Source organism: Carcharodon carcharias, chromosome 2 (genome assembly GCF_017639515.1).
Source record: "Carcharodon carcharias isolate sCarCar2 chromosome 2, sCarCar2.pri, whole genome shotgun sequence".
Classification (NCBI taxonomy): Eukaryota; Metazoa; Chordata; class Chondrichthyes; order Lamniformes; family Lamnidae; genus Carcharodon; species Carcharodon carcharias.
In genome coordinates this window covers 228661916-228679129 of record NC_054468.1, presented here as the reverse complement: position 1 = coordinate 228679129, position 17214 = coordinate 228661916, and the positions used below count along the sequence as shown (strand labels likewise).

Sequence of the window (17214 nt, the reverse complement as noted above, 5' to 3'; positions counted from 1 at the left end):
ACAAAGCTAAAGTCAAAAAAAAACTTAATTTCAAACTTTAAAAAAATCTCAACAATTAAAAGCTGAAAGGAATGAGATTCCACAATTGCAATTGTTAATTTTTAGTGCCAGAAATGTTCTCCATCAATAATTTGCACGTATCTTGCTGTTAGAAGGGCACTTAGGCTGAAATGGACAAGCCATTTTTACTAACTACAATGCAAGCGAGTAGCTTCACACCAGTCAATGCATGGAATGAGGAGCCAGAGAGCAAAATGCTGATTTTGCAAAGCTGATGGCGGAGTGGTAGCAACATCTCCGGCAGCAACTTTTGCATTTCTGTGTTCAATCGCAAATCTACTCTCACCTGATGTTATGGGGTTTGGAGATAAAATACTGAGCTTTACGTTATTTTGATAGCAATATTTGAACCATTAAGTTGTTCAAGAAAAACAAAAGACAGACTGACTAAATCTCTTTCAGGTCCACTTTATTCATATCTCCAGCACTCATTCATTTTTCAGAAATAGCTTCGGTAAAATTCATTCATGCAGTATTTAATTCACTTCCAAGCTCTTGATTTTTTAACAGCCCCTTGGTCAGTGTAAGTAACTTAAGATAGCTCATTACTGGCTGCACAAGAAATCATTATTCAACAACGATCTACCATCCAAATGAAGCTGTTTAGAAATTAATGGATGTGGAGTTACTGTTTGACCCAAACACACCATCAGCCTCATTGTTTTTTGAGCTGGTAGGAAATTGACTGCATGAATAACAGAAATTGCAAGCCCCAGAGGGAATCCTTAAAATTCTGACAATGTTTTTTCAGCACATAAAAGTAGCTCTTCTGATCTTATAATGAATCCCGCCTGCCTGAGATGAGCTGGAGAATCATGTTTCAGAACCATGCCTTGGAAATGGCATTTCCAGGTAGGGGGTGAGGGAAACACTTTCAATGCAGGTTTCACTTAAGACTTCTCATTTTGAAGTAAGGCTTGAGCATAAAAACCAGTGTTTAACTATAAACAATTTCCCGTTAAAAGGGTAGAGTTAGCAATAACAGTGCCATTGGAGTTCATATATGACTATTGCGCAACATAATAAAGAGGGAACTTGAGTTCAAGTCCAAGAAAGAGTTGCCCCCAACTCTTTCTTGGACTCGAGCTCAAGTTCTGTCGAAGGGTCACGAGGACTCGAAAGGTCAACTCTTTTCTTCTCCGCCGACGCTGCCGGACCTGCTGAGTTTTCCCAGCTAATTCTGTTTTTGTTTTGGATTTCCAGCGTCCGCAGTTTTTTTGTTTTTACAATAAAGAGGGAACTTATTTTAAAAGATTATATTCACGAAAGCTCAATCCTGGAATGACGTTAATTAAGAAATGCTATGTGCTTCTGTATATTCTTACAGTGCTCTTCTTTGTAACCTTGGCAAGTTTACAGAAAGCATTCCAGATGTTGTTACAGGGTACAAGCATGTACTTTTCGACAGCTTCAGTGCTCAAAGGATCAATATCACTTGCATGACATGACTTTTTGTGTTCAAAAGACAGCAAATTTAGAACCTCGCAGAGTTAAATGCAGCAATGCCTAACAAGCTGCATTGTCATAAATGCACAAGTTTCTTAGCTTTTGAATGATAAAAGCCACTATAGATTTCTGCTACAAAACCAGAATAATCTCAGCCTGTTGGTAGTTTGGTGATGTGAGGCTGGACATGAAACAGATGTGTTAGAATTGTTCCCCTGGATTGAGAGAGGGTCGGGGGAGAAACAATATCAGCCAGGGTTCCCAATCGTGATGGAGAAATAAAATACTTCAGATGCTGTAAATCTGAAATAAAGGCAGAAAATGCTGGAAACGCTCAGCAGATCTGGCAGCATCTGTGGACAGAAAGAAAGTTAACGTTTCAAGCCATTTTAGCTAAAAGTCATCAACCTGAAACATTAAATACTTCACTCTCCACAAATGCTGCCTGATCTCCCAAGTACTTCCAATATTTTTTATCCTATTCCTAATAGCTATGTAGTAACTCTTGCTGGATTGGAAATGTATGTGTGGATGTCAGATGAGGTCGAATTCACAAGTAACCTTCCTGTCCTCCCTAGGTAATACTGTTAATTAAGGATGACTTATGGGGAGGTGATGGCGTAGTGGTATTTTCGCTGGACTAGTGATCCAGCAAACCAGGGTAATGCTCTGGGTAATGGTTTGAATCCTGCCACAGCAGGCGATGGAATTTGAACGTTTTAAAAATCTGGAATTTAAAGTCTAAATGATGACCATGAAACCATTGTCGATTGTTGTAAAAATCGGGTTCGCTAATGTCCTTCTGTACCTGGAGGGGGGGGAATACACAATTGGCTTGCCCTGTTTACTCAAATCAGCACTTGAAGGACAAAATATCATTGACGTTAAATAGGCAAGGACAAGTCTAATTAACAATCATTGACCTGACACAGCAATTTTTGGGTTGCCTATAAGTTAAATGTTTACCTGTAGGCAGACCAGGCCTGGCTCCAGACTCCCGCCCCCCCCAACCCCCACCTCCCAACACAGCAATGAGGTTGACTCTTAAATGTCCTCTGAAATGGCCAAGCAAGCCAGTCAGTTGTAACAAACCGCGACAAAGTCACAAAAAAGGAATGAAACCGGACAGATCCGGCATCGACCCAGGCAATCTCAGCCCTATCCTGCAAGTCCTCCTTACTAATATCTGGGGACTAGTGCCAAAATTAGGAAAGCTGTCTCACAGACTAGTTCTCCTTCAACAGCACCTTCCAAGCCTACGACCACTGCCATCTAGAAGGACAAGGGCAGCAGATAGATGGAAAAACTACCACTTAGAAGTTCCCCCCCCAAGTCACTCACCATCCTGACTTGGAAATACATCACCATTCCTTCACTGTCGCTGGGTCAAAATCCTGGAACTCCCTTCCTAACAGCACTGTGGGTGTACCCACACCACATGGACTGCAGCAGTTCAAGAAGACAGCTCACCACCACTTTTTCAAAGGCAACTAGGGATGGGCAATAAATTGCTGGCACAGCCAGCGAAGCTCACATCCCATGAATGAATAAAAAAAACTTTGGTACAATAGACAGAGATGGCCTTAGTTCTGGGGATCAAGATGTAGAATCAGTTCGGATAGAGAGGGGAAATAGTGAAGATAAGAAGTCACTGTGGGAGTGGTTTATAGTGGCCTAACAGTAACCACACCGTAGGAAGGGGTAAACAGGAAGAGATAATGGGGGCCTGTGATAAAGGTACGGTGATAATCATGAGTGATTTCAATCTACATATAGATTGGACGAATCAGATTGGCAAAGATAGCCTGGATAATGAGTTCTTTAGAGTGTTTTCAGGATTGTTCTAGAGCAGCACGTTCTAGCACCAACCAAAGAGCAGGCTATACTGGATCTGGTAATGTGCAATGGGACTAGTATTTTAAACTGAGGGCATGAAGACAGAGCTGGCTAAAATGAACTGGAAAAATAGGTTAAGCGATAGATCAGTAGAGATGCAGCGGCAGACATTTAAGGAGTTATTTCAGAATACTCAGAAAAGATATATTCCAGTGAGAAAGAAAGAAGGATGCACTATCTATGGCTAAAAGGAAGCTAATGATAGTATGAAATTGAAAGAAAAAGCGTATAATTCCACAAAGATGAGAGGCAGGTCAGAAGATTGGACTGAATATAAAGAGCAAAGAATGGCTAAAAGGTTAATAAGGAGGGAGAAATTAGAGTGAGAGAGAAAGCTAGCGAGAACTATAAAAAGATAGTAAGAGTTCCTACAGGTTTTTTTTTTAAAAAGGGAGCAAAGTGAGCATCGGTCCTCCAGAGAGTGAGAATGGGGAATTAATAATGGAAAATAAGGAAATGGCAGATGAATTGACAGATATTTTGCATCTGCCTTCAATGTAGAGGATACAAATAATATCCCAGAAATAACTGTGAATCAAGGGGTGAACAGGAGGAACTTAAAGCAAATACAATTATCAGGGAAAGGATATTAAGAAAATCATTAGAACTAAAAGCTGACAAGTCCCCAGGTGCCGATGGACTTCATCCCTTCAGGCTCGAGTCTTAAAAGAAGTGATGCTGAGATAGATGCATTGGTTTCAATTTTTCAAAATTCCCTATATTCTGGAAAAATCCCATCAGATTGGAAAATAGCGAATATGACTCCTCTTTTCAAGGAGGGAAACAGAAAGCAGGAAACTACAGGTCAGTTAGCTTAACATTTGTCATAGGGAAATTGCTGGGATCTATTATTAAGGATTTTATAGCAGGGCACTTAGAAAATCTCAATCCAATCAGGAAGAGTAACATGGTTTTGTGAAAGGGAAATCATGTTTGACTAATTAACTCAAGTTTTTTGAGGAATTAACAAGCAATGTGGATAAAGAAGAACCTGTGAATTTGCTGTACTTCAATTTCCAGAAGGCAGTTGACAAGGTGCCACATCAAAGGTTATTATGCAAAATAACAGCTCTTGGCATAAGGAGTAACATATTAACTCGGATAGAAGGTTGCTAGGCTAACAAGGAACAAACAGCAGGTATAAATGGGTCATTTTGTGTTGGCAAGATTTGACAAGTAGTGTGGCACAGGGATCAGTGCTGGGGCCTCAACTTTTTACAAGTTATATCAATAACTTGGAATTAAGGGACCAAATGTATGGTTACTAAATCTGATGGTGGCACTTGTCCACTTTGACAGGAAGAATAGAAAAGCAGCATGTTATTTAAATGGAGAGAGATTGCAGAACTCTTGAGGTAGAGGGGAGATCTGGGTGTCCTGGTACATGAATCAGGAAAGTTAGTATGCAAGTGATTAGGAAGGCAAATGGAATGTTGTCATTTATTACAAGGGGGGGTGGAATGTAAAAGTGGGGATGTTTTCATACAGATGTGCAGGGCATTAGTGAGACCACGTCTGGAGTACTGTGTATAGGTTTGGTCTCCTTATGTAAGAAAGGAAATAAATGTTTAGAAGCAGTTCAGAGAAGGGTCACTTAACTGTTACCTGGGATGGGGGGGGGGGAGGTTTATCTTCTGAGGAAAGGCTGGACAGGTTGGGCCTGTATCCATTGGAGTTTAGAAGAATCAGAGGTGATCTTATTGAAACATACAAGATCCAGAGGAAGCTAGACAGGGTGGATGCTGCCAGGGTGTTTCCCCTTGTGGCAGAGACTAGACTTAGGGGACATAGTTTAAAAATAAGGAGTCTCCCATTTAAGACAGGGAGGAGGAGGAGGATTTTTTTTTTCTCAGAGGGTCGCGAGTCTTTGGAACTCTCTTCCGTAGAAAGTGGTGAAGGCAGGGTCATTTAATATTCTTAAGGCGGAGGTAGATAGATTCTTGACTAACAAGGAATTCAAAGGTCATTGGGGATAGGCAGAATGGAGTGGAGGCCACAATCAGATCAGCAATGATCTTATTGAATAGCGCAGCAGGCTCGAGGGGCCAAATGGCCTACACCTGTTCTTAATTCGTATGTTTGTATGTATGTTCCTAACCTGCTAACACCCACTATCTGCTGCTGGAGCTTTAATCAGGGATTTGGTTTTTAAATCATGAAGGGTTTTTATAGGATGAACGGAGGAAAGGACTATTTCTTCTGGTCATGGAAACAAAGAGGAAAGGTTTTCAATTTAAAATGGTCACTAAATGACTTAGAAGAGATGCCTTCAGGGGCACCCATCATAAAAAACAGCTTTAAAAATGGCCTAAAATGTTTGACATCTGACTGCAAGTTTCATGTAAACATTAAATATTTGGGTGCCACTAGCATGAATAACTCGAGCTTCGTTCACATGGTTAAGGGCATCTCTCCTCTGAATGGTGGCTTAGCAGTTGGTTGCCGGGTATCAGTGCTCCTATACTGAGAACACAAACTGCATGACTAGCATCCCCTCCCTACCTCTGCCCATTCCCCCCCATCCCCGGATCCTATCAAGTTAAGAGCATCGGGCAGGGCAGTACAGAGCTCAGGGGGCTTTATGTCCCAGCTCAAGGAAAGAGCAACGACCAGCCAGACTTCTTGGCTGGTGCAATTGAAAAAAAAATTTATTTTTTTTTTAAAAAATCACCTTTTTTGGGCAGGTTCCAATCATAACCATCAGGAATTCAGGAAAATTCTATCCAGTGAGGGTAGATATTTAGACCCTGGAAATAATAAAATTCAGGTTTGGCACAGATTCCTCCAGCCTGTCATCAGTATTATATTATCCCTCAGCTCAGTAAGGTGTTGAAACATCAGATCAAAACACAGGCAATGAAATATACTAGAAAGTTGGATCTGACGTCGCAAAGATTGAGCCTTACCATCAATGCTTCTTTGAAACGGAATTAAAATCTGAACCGAAAAGAATTCTGATCCATTTTAACTGCTTTTCTCCCACTCATGTTTGCATTAATAAGGCGCAATGTAATGCAAGTCTCTGAACAAGCACTTTCCATAAAGTTACACCGTAATGAAGTGACTCGTTCTGTAGATGGCTGGGCAGGCTGTCTGAGATCAACAATACACTGGAACTCTACACCATTTAAACAAAGCGTCCCAGAACATCCTGGACTGATGACGAGTTTGACCCTCAAGATTGTAGCTTCAAAAATACAGCATGCTCAGTGACATGAAGTTAGGGTTGCCAAGCTTCCAGGATTGCCCTGCAGTGTCCAGGACTTGAAGGTTCATTTCCATAAACAACACTGGGAGAAAAAAAAAAGGGCCATTTTAAAAAAATTGTTTCTTTTCCACTTTCTTTGAACACTTCTGTTTATTAGTTATAAAGAATATTTGGAGATGGGGGTAAAAAAAAAGGCAGTTTATTTGACAGTTCAGAACGGTTCACAACTAAGAGTTTGGTTGCTTTCCAAATGGTGCGGGAAAGCCGTACAGGGTGGGGGTAAGTTTGTTGGGCAATAAATGGCAGGATTGTGTAGGTGGGGCAGTTGGAGACACGAGAGCATATAGTAAAACCTCCAGGAATATGCCAAGGCAGAGTCGACATGCCACCTGGATTACAGGTTTAAGTGCTTGAACAGAGTTCAAAGCCACAACCTTCCAGCTCAGAGAAGCAAATACCACCAACTGAGCCAAGCAAACATTTTCCAACCAGTAATGCCATAGCAAATGAGGTAGGATTAGATTTGGAAATTTTCCTGGAGCTCTGCCACTGTAACTTTGGCGGCGATGTGGAAGAAATCCCTATTCACACGCGTAAAGGGCAGCAGAGCAGCTCCAAGGAAATTCTCAGCCTGGGCATCATGTATAAATCTGAAACAAAAACAGAATTACCTGGAAAAACTCAGCAGGTCTGGCAGCATCGGCGGAGAAGAAAAGAGTTGACGTTTCGAGTCCTCATGACCCTTTGACAGAACTTGCGTTCGAGTCCAAGAAAGAGTTGAAATATAAGCTGGTTTAAGGTGTGTGTGTGGGGGGCGGAGAGATAGAGAGACAAAGAGGTGGAGGGGGGGGGTGTGGTTGTAGGGACAAACAAGCAGTGATAGAAGCAGATCATCAAAAGATGTCAACGACAATAGTACAATAGAACACATAGGTGTTAAAATTAAAGTTGGTGATATTATCTAAACGAATGTGCTAATTAAGAATGGATGGTAGGGCACTCAAGGTATAGCTCTAGTGGGTTTTTTTTTATATAATGGAAATAGGTGGGAAAAGGAAAATCTTTATAATTTATCGGAAAAAAAAAGGGAAGGGGGAAAACAGAAAGGGGGTGGGGATGGGGGAGGGAGCTCACGACCTAAAGTTGTTGAATTCAATATTCAGTCCGGAAGGCTGTAAAGTCCCTAGTCGGAAGATGAGGTGTTGTTCCTCCAGTTTGCGTTGGGCTTCACTGGAACAATGCAGCAAGCCAAGGACAGACATGTGGGCAAGAGAGCAGGGTGGAGTGTTGAAATGGCAAGCGACAGGGAGGTTTGGGTCATTCTTGCGGACAGACCGCAGGTGTTCTGCAAAGCGGTCGCCCAGTTTACGTTTGGTCTCTCCAATGTAGAGGAGACCACATTGGGAGCAACGAATGCAGTAGACTAAGTTGGGGGAAATGCAAGTGAAATGCTGCTTCACTTGAAAGGAGTGTTTGGGTCCTTGGACGGTGAGGAGAGAGGAAGTGAAGGGCCAGGTGTTGCATCTTTTGAGTGGGCATGGGGTGGTGCCATAGGAGGGGGTTGAGGAGTAGGGGGTGATGGAGGAGTGGACCAGGGTGTCCCGGAGGGAGCGATCCCTACGGAATGCCGATAAGGGGGGTGAAGGGAAGATGTGTTTGGTGATGGCATCATGCTGGAGTTGGCGGAAATGGCGGAGGATGTTCCTTTGAATGCGGAGGCTGGTGGGGTGATAAGTGAGGACAAGGGGGACCCTATCATGTTTCTGGGAGGGAGGAGAAGGCGTGAGGGCGGATGCGCGGGAGATGGGCTGGACACGGTTGAGGGCCCTGTCAACGACCGTGGGTGGAAAACCTCGGTTAAGGAAGAAGGAGGACATGTCAGAGGAACTGTTTTTGAATGTAGCATCATCGGAACAGATGCGACGGAGGCGAAGGAACTGAGAGAATGGGATGGAGTCCTTACAGGAAGCGGGGTGTGAGGAGCTGTAGTCGAGATAGCTGTGGGAGTCAGTGGGTTTGTAATGGATATTGGTGGACAGTCTATCACCAGAGATTGAGACAGAGAGGTCAAGGAAGGGAAGGGAAGTGTCAGAGATGGACCACGTGAAAATGATGGAGGGGTGGAGATTGGAAGCAAAATTAATAAATTTTTCCAAGTCCTGACGAGAGCATGAAGCGGCACCGAAGTAATCATCGATGTACCGGAGAAAGAGTTGTGGAAGGGGGCCGGAGTAGGACTGCAACAAGGAATGTTCCACATACCCCATAAAGAGACAGGCATAGCTGGGGCCCATGCGGGTACCCATAGCCACACCTTTTATTTGGAGGAAGTGAGAGGAGTTGAAGGAGAAATTGTTCAGTGTGAGAACAAGTTCAGCCAGACGGAGGAGAGTAGTGGTGGATGGGGATTGTTCGGGCCTCTGTTCGAGGAAGAAGCTAAGGGCCCTCAGACCATCCTGGTGGGGGATGGAGGTGTAGAGGGATTGGACGTCCATGGTGAAGAGGAAGCGGTTGGGGCCAGGGAACTGGAAATTGTTGATGTGACGTAAGGTGTCAGAGGAACAGGGCCCTTAGCTTCTTCCTCGAACAGAGGCCCGAACAATCCCCATCCACCACTACTCTCCTCCGTCTGGCTGAACATGTTCTCACACTGAACAATTTCTCCTTCAACTCCTCTCACTTCCTCCAAATAAAAGGTGTGGCTATGGGTACCCGCATGGGCCCCAGCTATGCCTGTCTCTTTATGGGGTATGTGGAACATTCCTTGTTGCAGTCCTACTCCGGCCCCCTTCCACAACTCTTTCTCCGGTACATCGATGATTACTTCGGTGCCGCTTCATGCTCTCGTCAGGACTTGGAAAAATTTATTAATTTTGCTTCCAATCTCCACCCCTCCATCATTTTCACGTGGTCCATCTCTGACACTTCCCTTCCCTTCCTTGACCTCTCTGTCTCAATCTTTGGTGATAGACTGTCCACCAATATCCATTAGAAACCCACTGACTCCCACAGCTATCTCGACTACAGCTCCTCACACCCCGCTTCCTGTAAGGACTCCATCCCATTCTCTCAGTTCCTTCGCCTCCGTCGCATCTGTTCTGATGATGCTACATTCAAAAACAGTTCCTCTGACATGTCCTCCTTCTTCCTTAACCGAGGTTTTCCACCCACGGTCGTTGACAGGGCCCTCAACCGTGTCCGGCCCATCTCCCGCGCATCCGCCTTCACGCCTTCTCCTCCCTCCCAGAAACATGATAGGGTCCCCCTTGTCCTCACTTATCACCCCACCAGCCTCCGCATTCAGAGGATCATCCTCCGCCATTTCCGCCAACTCCAGCATGATGCCATCACCAAACACATCTTCCCTTCACCCCCCTTATCGGCATTCCGTAGGGATCGCTCCCTCCGGGACACCCTGGTCCACTCCTCCATCACCCCCTACTCCTCAACCCCCTCCTATGGCACCACCCTATGCCCACGCAAAAGATGCAACACCTGCCCCTTCACTTCCTCTCTCCTCACCGTCCAAGGGCCCAAACACTCCTTTCAAGTGAAGCAGCATTTCACTTGCATTTCCCCCAACTTAGTCTACTGCATTCGTTGCTCCCAATGTGGTCTCCTCTACATTGGAGAGACCAAACGTAAACTGGGCGACCGCTTTGCAGAACACCTGCGGTCTGTCCGCAAGAATGACCCAAACCTCCCTGTCGCTTGCCATTTCAACACTCCACCCTGCTCTCTTGCCCACATGTCTGTCCTTGGCTTGCTGCATTGTTCCAGTGAAGCCCAACGCAAACTGGAGGAACAACACCTCATCTTCCGACTAGGGACTTTACAGCCTTCCGGACTGAATATTGAATTCAACAACTTTAGGTCGTAAGCTCCCTCCCCCATCCCCACCCCCTTTCTGTTTCCCCCTTCCCTTTTTTTTCCAATAAATTATAAAGATTTTCCTTTTCCCACCTATTTCCATTATATAAAAAAAAACCCACTAGAGCTATACCTTGAGTGCCCTACCATCCATTCTTAATTAGCACATTCGTTTAGATAATATCACCAACTTTAATTTTAACACCTATGTGTTCTATTGTACTATTGTCGTTGACATCTTTTGATAATCTGCTTCTATCACTGCTTGTTTGTCCCTACAACCACACCCCCCCCCCTCCACCTCTTTGTCTCTCTATCTCTCCGCCCCCCACACACACACCTTAAACCAGCTTATATTTCAACTCTTTCTTGGACTCGAACGCAAGTTCTGTCGAAGGGTCATGAGGACTCGAAACGTCAACTCTTTTCTTCTCCGCCGATGCTGCCAGACCTGCTGAGTTTTTCCAGGTAATTCTGTTTTTGTTTTGGATTTCCAGCATCTGCAGTTTTTTTGTTTTTATCTTATATGTATAAATCTGATTTCTTCTTTCTTTCGTGCTCACGTTTCTAGCCAGCAGAGGAAAGACACACCAAACTTGCCATCCCAGTGGAATACAAGGTATCCATCACTGTTGTATCAATGGTCAACAGTGAGTGAGTATCAGTTACGAGGGGTGATTACAGTTTGGGCAGGCCAGACTGGGAGAAAAGCAGGAAGGAAAAGGACAACAAAAAAAGCTGAGAAACTCTTGAGCTCTTCCCAATGAATTTCAATTGATATTCAAGTTATCTCCCTGATTGAGCTGCTCTGACTTCAGACACTGGGTGGAGTCAGACAGGGTTTCATCTGTTAATGGGAGGTGGGAAGAAAGAAATAAAACGTTGGAACAAAGAGAATCCTACTCTACAGAGGACGACCTAATCTCAAACCTTATTCAGGCTAACTGAACTGAGCTAATAGTGGGTAGCCCTTAGAGGAATTGAACAGTGTTTAAGTGACATTTCTACAGCACTCATGTACTGAGAGGTACTGAAGGGCCAGGGACAAATGGAGGCCAAGTGGGAGGGAGAAAGGAGGCCAAGGGAATTGAGTACTGCGACAAGAACTAGGCATCGAAGCTGAAGAAAAGGACATCAGTGCAAGAGTGGAATGAAAGAAGAATGAGAGGCAGATCGGTGCCAAGTAGGTAAAAGAGTCATAGAATGGTTACAGCACAGAAGGAGGCCATTTGTGTTAGTGTTGAAATTGTGCTGCAGTAGAGTACATTGGTAATCAAGAGCAGCTGTCCCAAATAGGGGAAGTATGAGGGCTTCATTACAAGAGTGTAAAAAGTTGTTCATACTGGTTGTCGTAGGGAATTGGAAAAGTCTGTGTCTTTACTCTCCAGGCTTGGAAATAAACTTGTCTTAATGTACAGGTTGGCTTCAGACTCATTCTTTCCTCAACATGCAATTATTGTAATTAGCATAGTTAGCAGAGGATGAACATTAAGCTCTGGTGATTGGTTGTTGAATAGTAAGTTTTATGTCTCCATCCTCAGAAAAAGCAGCATCCTACTCCCGGCAGCATCCTACTCCTGACAACCTCAGTTACAGAATGGCAGAAAGATGATACAAAATCTCAGACTTTAACTATCCACCATTTTGGTGGGGGGGGGGCAGGCGGGGTGCGGGCGAAACCATATCAGCAATGGAAAAATGAAGTTGAAACATGGACACAGGCTACCTTGTTACGCCGGAAGAAGCAAAGTATGGACTTGCCATTTCCAGCAAAAAGTAAGATTAGGAGTAAAGTATTTTCAAAAGTGGGTGTGGATGGCTTGGACACCAAAGAGGGGTTAACCCTTCTATTACAGTTTTTGGATAAGGTTTACAAAAAAAGATGGTTTGTTGGAAGCATATAAAGTATGGTCAACCTTTGACAGATTTAAGAAAACAGACAATTAGTCCATGGAGGGGTATATTATGGACTTTAATATGTGGCATAAGAAGTGGATAAATTTTAACCTTGAAATCCTGGAGTCTGTATTGACTTTCAAATCACATGACTGCATGGCTTTCTCATGTCAAGAGGCTTTTTGGTTTTGAAGGGGGCTCAATTTCACGGCAAAAATTCGCTCCTAGACAATGGCTGCTGCCCGAAAAAAACTGTGGGGAAAGCAGTCATTTCCAGCTACTTTCCTATCAAATATAGGCCACTCCGCTGTAAAGTGAAGGATAGAGACTCCACGGTTACCGAAGTTCGAGATCGCCAAAATATTAGACAGTACAAAGACAAGGTTGTTGATAGGCAGTCTGAAGACAGTCACACGTTTGAGAGTTGTGGCAAAAAACAGGTCTGTGATGGCAATCGCTTGTACCCAAGAAATGCACAGGGAATGATTTATTGGTGTGATTCTAAATATCATTATGCAATGAACTGCCCTCAGCGAAAGAATCATGTTTTTGAATCAACGCATGAAACAGATAATTCAGATGCTGAGATTTATGATGGCGATTGCCATGAAAGAATTGTGTTGGTCACCGGGTGTTTGAACTCAGTGATGAGTATTTTGGTTGCAGACCCGTTCCAGTGTTGGACAGTGGTTGAACCTCCACAGTGTGGGGAGTGGATTGGCTTAATTGCTACCAACAGCCTGTCTAGGAGGCAGATCTACAGAAGGTTAAGGAGTATGGAAACTCCACCAGTTTTAGGTTTGGATGGCAACATGCTAACATCTTCCAGAAAAGTAGTGGGCCCCCATGCAGGATAGCTGCGATCAGTTTCTTTATCAGTACTGATGTGGTCTCCAGTGAGATACCTCCTTATTACTGAGCAAATCATCCACTGAAAAAAAATAGCACAGATGAAATTAGCCATGAAGAACGACAAAGCAATTGTGTCCTGGAAAGCCGTAGACCTGCATTTTATCCGATCAGACCATTATTGCCTGCTATTGAGAAAACAAGATATTCTCGTCGGGGAGTCCAAGCAATATTGTTAATTTCTAGGGATAAAAGTTTGGTGGACAAGAAAAGAATTATCTATAAGTTACACAGACAATTCGTATATCCAGCATCACAGAAATTGAAAACTCCGTTGAGAAATGCTGGAATAGTTGATAAAGAATATGACACCCTTTATTGAGCAAGTTACGGCTCAATATGACATATGAGTTAAATATCGAAGGACACCGCCACATCCTGTTGAGTCTGCCAATGGCCAGGGAATTTAATGAAATAGCGGCAATAGACTTAAAAGTATGGGACAAGGATCAGGGATTTTTTTTGCTACACTTTGTAGATAGGCTAAATCTAGTCACCATATCTATGGTAATAAATGACAAGGACAAACAGACCATGGTAGACAAGATCATGGAGAAGTGGGTTGGTGCTGGATTCGGAACACCAACAAAATTCCTGACAAATAATGGAAGAGAAGAGAATTTGCAAATGATGAACATTGGGACATGTGAAAATCTGAATATCATAGTCATGAATAATGCGGCTGAGAGCCTGTTCAGCAATGGTGTGTGTGAGAACAAACCATGCAGTAGTTGACGAAATGTTGCATAAGATACTGGCTGACCAACCGGATTATAAGTTGCAAACGGCGCTGGCGCAGGCAGTATATGCAAAAAATTCTTTGCAAATGGTTGGGGTTATAGTCTGTACCATTTGGTGTATGGTAGGATTCCAAAGTTGCCTTCAGTGCTATCGGACGCTTCCCCTGCTCTTGAAGGAACTACCATTAGCTTTATTTTTTCTGCTCTCTGAAATGCCTTGCATGCAGGCAGGAAAGCTTTAATCAAGGCCGAGGTTTCAGACAGAATTAGGGGAGCACTGTGACACCGCATAAGGCCATCTGAGATGGCACTTATCTCAAGAGATTTGGTTTATTATAAGAGAGGTGGACAAAGGGAATGGGAAGGCCCAGGGAGAGTTATAAGATATGAAGGAAAAATTGAGATTATTCAACATGGGAATCAAACAATAAAAGCCTATTCCTCAGTTCATGAGAATGAATTATGAACTTGCGCATATTACCAATATAATCAGATGGCGATGAAACACCATGCGCGTTGCATTCTCATTTTGTGGGGTACAGCCAGAGGGGCAAAATATGATGGATCAGGAGTTAGACATCAGTAGAAAATCTGATTGTGATAAACAGGAAGGGGGTATTTTGTCCAGAAGTCAGCTGCCCAAAGTGGGTTGCCAGGTATTGTATTGTCCAGAAGGATCGGATAACTGGAGGGATGCAACAATAATGGGACGGGCAGGAAAATATACTGGAAAATAAAAGAATTGGCTGAATGTCCGGGATGATGGACAAGCAGTGAAGGCCATGGACTTGGTGCATGAAGTACAAGAACGGAAAATAAGGAAGCATAGCTTGAGTTACAGTGGTAGGTCGGGTGAAAAAACGTTCACGTATGGTGGATAGGGCCTCAGACAGGGTATCTAACAGCAGGAGCCCGGTTCAACGGGCAAGTAGGGGTCGCAGCACGACTAGAATATACAATACAGTGGAGAATACTGAACCACGGTGACAACATAGCAGAAGCAGGAATCCTCATGAACAAGAAGTGTTTGTAACGGCTAACAAGCTTGGAGATAGATATACAGGAGATAAACAGAGGGAGTTGGATAGTTGGAGGGTGTGTGGGGTGTCTTTAGAAGTCACAAATAGGGGTCAGCCAGCACTGTAACATAGGTGGGTCTGCAAAGAAAAAGTCCTACCAGATGAAACTTAAAAGGCCAAAGCTAAGGTTAGGGATTTGAAGAATGATTAGCAGATAAAGAAGTTAGAGTGGGCTCACCCACAGCAGGGAAGGTAATTTTGGGAAATTTTTCTGGCTCTTTTGGCAACATTTTTCTGGGAATTTAAGGCCATGGATACTAAAATGGCATTTCTGCAGGGCGATCACCTCCAGAGGGAAGTGTCACTCAAAACTTCTAAGGAGGCACCACAGGTGGAGGGAAAATTTGAAAATTGAATAAGTGGGTATATGGTTTAAATTATGCTTCCAGAGTATGGTTCTTTCCAATTCAGTAAGTGCTGTTAAAGTTGGATTGGCTCCAACTGAATACAGATCCTGCCATGATTTATTGGTACCATGGTACTGTAAAGGCCAAGGGCCCTGACAGTATTCCGGCAATGGTACCGAAGACTTGTGCTCCAGAACTTGCCGCACCCCTAGCTAAGCTGTTCTAGTACAGCTACAAACTGGCATCTACCCAACAATGTAGAAAATTGCAAAATACTATGGATGCTGGAAATCTGAAACAAAAACAGAAAATGCTGGAAAAACTCGAGCAGGTCTGACAGCATCTGTGGAGAGAGAAACAAGAGTTAACATTTCAAGCCTATATGACTTCTTCAGAGCTCTGAAGAAGAATCATACGGACTCAAAACGTTAACTCTGTTTCTCTCTACATAGATGCCGTTAGACCTGCTGAGTTTCCCCAGCATTTTCTGTTTTTGTTATAGAATGTGGAAAATTGCTCAGATATGTCCTGTACACAAAAAGCATCACAAATCCAACCCCGCCAATTACCGGCCCATCAGTCTACTCTTGATCATCAGTAAGGTGATGGAAGGGGTCAACAGTGTTATTAATCACAGAATCTCAGAATTTCAATGGCTCAAGAGGCCGCCATTCAGCCCATTGTGGTCTCTACCAGCTCTCCAAATGAGCATTATGACCTAGTGCCATTGCCCTGCCTTTTCCCCGTACCCCTGCACATTATTCCTATTTAAATAATCATCTAATGTCCTCTTGAATGCCTCAATTGAACTTGCCTCCACCACACTCCCTGGCAGTGCATCCAGACCCAAACCACTTATTGTGTGACAAAAGTTTCTCAAGTCACATTTGCTTCTTTTGCAAATCACTTTAAATCTGTGCCCTCTCGTTCTGGATCCTTTTACAAGCGGGAAAAGCTTCTCCCTATCTACTCTGTCCAGCCCCTCATGATTTTGAACATCTCTATCAAATCTCCTCTTAGTTTTTTTCTCTCTAAGGAGAACAGTCACAACCTCTTCAATCTATCTTTGTAACTGAAGTTTCTCATCCCTGGAAGCATTGTTGTAAACTTCTTCTGCACTCTCTCCAACGTGTTCACATCCTTCCTATAATGTGGCACCCAGAACTGTACATAGTACTCCAGCTGAGGTCTAACGGGAGTCTTACATAAATTCAGCATAACCTCCTTGCTTTGGTGCTCTGTGCCACTATTAATAAAGCCCAGGATGCTTTATTAACTGCTCTCTCCATCTGTTCTGCCACCTTCAAAGATCTATGCACATACACACTCAGGTCTTTCTGTTCCTGCACCCACTTCAAAATTTCACCCCTTATTTTATATTGTCTGTCCATGTTCTTCCTACCAAAATGCATCACCTCACACTTCTCGACACTGAACTTCATCTGCCACCTATCTGCCCACTCCACCAACTCGTCTATGTCCTTTTGAAGTTCTACAGGTCCTCCTTGCAGTTTATAACACTCCCAAGCTTCATATCATCTGCAAACTTTGAAATTATCCCCTGCACACCAAGATCTAGATCATTAATATATATCAGGAAAAGCAAGGGTTCCAATACCGACCCATGGGGAACTCCACTACAAACCTTCCTTCAGACCGAAACATATCCATTGACCATTACTCTCTGCTTCCTATTTTTCAAACAATTTTGTATCCATGTTGCCATTGTCACTTTTATTCCAAGGGCAATCATTTTTCTCACA

The 17214-nt window shown here is 43.5% G+C and overlaps 1 protein-coding gene across 2 annotated transcripts in view; it reads right to left on the bottom strand.

Annotated features, from left to right (window-relative positions):
• Positions 1-17214, bottom strand: part of vta1 (vesicle (multivesicular body) trafficking 1) — a 195997-nt gene that overhangs the window by 91775 nt on the left and 87008 nt on the right. The gene's annotated exons all lie outside the window — the stretch shown is intronic.